This window comes from Callorhinus ursinus, unplaced genomic scaffold, assembly GCF_003265705.2.
Source record: "Callorhinus ursinus isolate GAN/ISIS: 27379988/994484 unplaced genomic scaffold, GSC_fseal_2.0 scaffold29, whole genome shotgun sequence".
NCBI lineage: Eukaryota > Metazoa > Chordata > Mammalia > Carnivora > Otariidae > Callorhinus > Callorhinus ursinus.
Window position 1 is genome coordinate 20,591,850 of NW_027397091.1, and position 3,927 is coordinate 20,595,776.

Sequence of the window (3,927 nt, forward strand, 5' to 3'; positions counted from 1 at the left end):
CATGAAGCACAAAGTGGATTTGAAGGCCAAGATAAGAAGATGGGGAATAATGTGGATCCAATTGCTCTTGAAGGGGGCACTAAGAAGGTGAGGGAAACATGCTATTATTGAATTAGAAACAGTGGCTGGAGCCAAAGGCATCCCACAGATGAAGAGAAGATCTCAGGACAGACTGGAATGACACCTTTAAAGGAGGGGGAAGATTCAAAACTACTGGAGCTAGGGGTGGTGCACAGAGAATACCCATAGCAAGAATAGTTGAGAGACTGCCCCCTAAAATTGTGAGAGTCACCTGAGGACTGTGACTTTAGCAGTCTGGGTGGGGCCTGGGGATCAGCATGTGTCCAAAGTTCTTGGGTGATTCTATGTAAGGAATCACATATGTAAGAACCACAGCTAGGTCAGATTTGCTGATCAATTTCACCAACCTAAACTCATCAGAGCTCCCTTGCTGGATTTCCAGGTTGATGCGGACACAATAGGTGGAAATACAGGTTTGCTTCAGCTCCAGCGGAGTGTGCTTGATGAACTGCAGGAAACTAAGGGAGGGTGTGGCAGAGACAGGACACTCTCACCACAGGCAGCTGGGGTTAGTGGACACTGTGATGGGAAATGTCTCCTTAGATGCAAGTTATCCATCTCAGGAAAGGAGAATGGACAAGACTTGTTTCAGTAGCAGACGACTTTGACAAAATAGCAGTTACAGATTTATATCCTTCCATAGGGTACCCTTCAGACAAAATGTGGTGTAAGAACCGGAATTGAATGGGGTTTGAAAGCAAGGAGAAAAATAAAGGCAAGAAAGGGAGGCACTCAATCTGGCAAATAACAAGCCCCACCAGAGTTAGGAAAGTTTAGTGACCAACCTGAGAAGCAGGTGAAGCAATTAAAAATTTACCTGATCCTTACTAAAAGATTAAGGCAAGAGTGAGAAATTCTGCTTCAGTTGGTGACTGACCATTCCTGAAGTGAAAGCAGTGGTTCTCAAACTTTAGCCTGCGTCAGAATCACCTAATTACATAATATATAAATTGGTTACATATTTCTGTGTAACAAATGACTGCAAAACTTCTAAGCTTAAGACAATAAGCATTTATTATCTAAGTTTATATGGGTCAGGAATGCATATACTACTTAATTGGGTGCCCCTCGCTTAGGGTCTCTATGAGGTTACAGCCAAGCTGTTGGCCAAAGATGCAGTCTCTGGTGGAGGCCTGTCTGGTGAGGGTGGGGGGGCAGGGCGGGACTGCAGCCAAGCTCCCTCACATGGCGGCCGGCAAACCTTGGTTCCTCATCATGTGAGTGTCTCCACAGGCTCCCTGAGTGTCCTTACATCACAACAGCTTGTGATCTGAGAGATAGAGAGCCAGGGAATGCCCAAGATGGAAGCCACAGCCACAGACTGTACAGACTAGGTTTGCCAGTGACATCTCTTCACTTCTGCTGAAGCCTTTTCATTACAAACTAGTCACTAAGACCAGCCTGTGCTCAGGGCAAGAGGACTGATGACACAACGGCCTGAAGACCAGGAGAAGGAGATCATAGGAGCCAGCCAGGAGGCTGCCTAACACAGTTTATTAATACATAGATTATTGGACCCTCCCCCAGAGTTTCTGATTCAGCAGGGCTGGGGTGGGCCCTAAGAATTTGCATTGCTAACAAATTCCTGGCTGCAGTTATTGCTGCTGCAGCTGATCCAAGAACCACACTTTGGGAATTGCTGCTTTGAAAATTCTACACCCAGTCATACTGAGAATCAGGCTCCAGCTGCTGCAGGAAGTTGGACTTCACCCAGGCACTGAGACTGGGAATCTCAGTGGCTCAGATTCTGGCTGAGTCTGAGCTGAATAAGAATTTGGGGAGGACAGTTTATAAACCTTAACTTAAAATTTTTGGATTTTCTAACTCACGCAAGAACAAGAGAATTCTGCCTGGGGCTTTCATTCCTTTGGATTTTAACAGTTTAGGAGTTCAACCTGCAGGGGGGATTAGTCTTGAACTTTAATTTTTCCTGGGACTGAGATAATGATGGTGGGGATGTGGTGGGAAATTTCTATGTTGGCTTGTAATTACAGTACAATTGTTTAATTGTACTTGCTTAATTTTGTTGAGGCTTGATTAGACAATATGGCTGGAAATTATTTGAAATGGGAAAGAGAACACAGGGTAAACTTTTGGCTTGGATAAATGGAGCTTTGGGATGGATTTTGTTTAACAGCTTTATTCAGATATAATTCACATACCACACTATTCAACCATTTAATGTGTATAATTCAGTGGTTTTTAGTATATTCACAAAATTGTGCAAATATCTCCACAATCTAACTTTAGAAACATTTTCATTATCCCCTTTCCACCTCTCTGCTGCCCACCCCCCCAACTGCTGCCCCAGCCCTAGGCAACCACTAGACTACATTTTGTCTTTATAAATTTGCCCCTTCTAGCCATTTAACATGAATGAAATCACACAATATGTGGGGTTTTTTTGCTGACTTTATTGCATACCATAATGTTTTCAAGATTCTTCCATGTTGCAGCATGTATCAGTACTTCAATTTTTGTATTGCCCAACCATTATCCATTATATAGATATATTTCATTTTCTTTACTCATTCATCAATTGACAAACGTGTTTTTTTCCTCTCTTTTTTTGAGATTATGAATAATACTGCTACAAACTTTCTTATCTAAGTTTTTGTATGGCCATGTTTTCATTTATATTGGGTATCTATATCGGAGCAGAATTGTTGGATAATATGGTAACTGTATGCCTAAACTTTTGAAGAACTGCCAAATTATTTACCAAAGCAGCTGCACCATTTGACATCTCTACCAGCAATACCAGGCTCTAATTTGTTATTGTCTGTTTTGTTTGTTTGTTTTAAATTTTTTTTTTTTTTACTATAGCCATATAATTGGTGTGAAGTAGTATCTCATTTTGACTTGCATTTCCCTAATGGCTAATGATGAGCATTTTTTCCAAGTACTTCTTTGTCATTTGCCTATCTTCTTTGGAGAAATGTCCATCCAAATCCTTTGGGATTTTTAAAATTGGGTTGACTTCTTAAAAAATTTAACTGGGTTACTTTTTAATTTTTAAAATTGAGTTTTATTTAGTTATTTAAAAATGGGTTAGTTGTCTTATTGAGTCGTAATAATTCTTCATATATTCTGGATACAAATTCCATATTAGCTATATGATTTGCAAATATACTCTCCCATTCTGTAGTTGTCTTTTCTCTTTATTCATGGGGTTGTCAAATGACAAAACTAAAACAACTTTGCAATAAGTGTGATGTCCTTTATATAAGGAAAAACAATCCATGGGTTGTGAGAATACAGTGCTACCCAAGTGACAGCACACTCTTCCTGGGGAAATTTGGTTAAGAGAAAATTTTATATAGCATTAGAAGCAGCAACATGGAGATAGGGCATGATTGGCTGCGGTTGCATACCTGAACTTATCTGGAAAGATCAAGGAACAAGAAAATAAGTATAAAGTCCAGAGCTGGATTGGTGTTTGGGGTTTGGTTGACTGGATACTTTGTGTTTCTTGTCAAGTGGAGACTTTACAGGAACGTGAAAATTAAGTTTGCTGGTGTGGCATCCTGAGCAGGAGTAGCTCCATCTTGAACCTAATAATTTATTTCAATAGCTCCCCTTCAATTTTAATCATCCTCTTGACCATTCCAAAGTTTTGATAAAAAATATTGGCCTTAGGGGTGTCTGGGTGGCTTAGTTGGTTAAGCATCCAGCTCTTGATTTTGGCTCAGGTTATGATCTCACGGTTGTGAGATAGAGGCCTGTGTCAGGCTCTGTGCTCAGTGGGTAGTCTGCTTGAGATTCTCTCTCTCCCTCTGCCCCTCCCCCTGCTGGTGCTCTCTCTCTCTCTCTCTCTTAAATAAATAAAAAAATAAAATCTTTAAA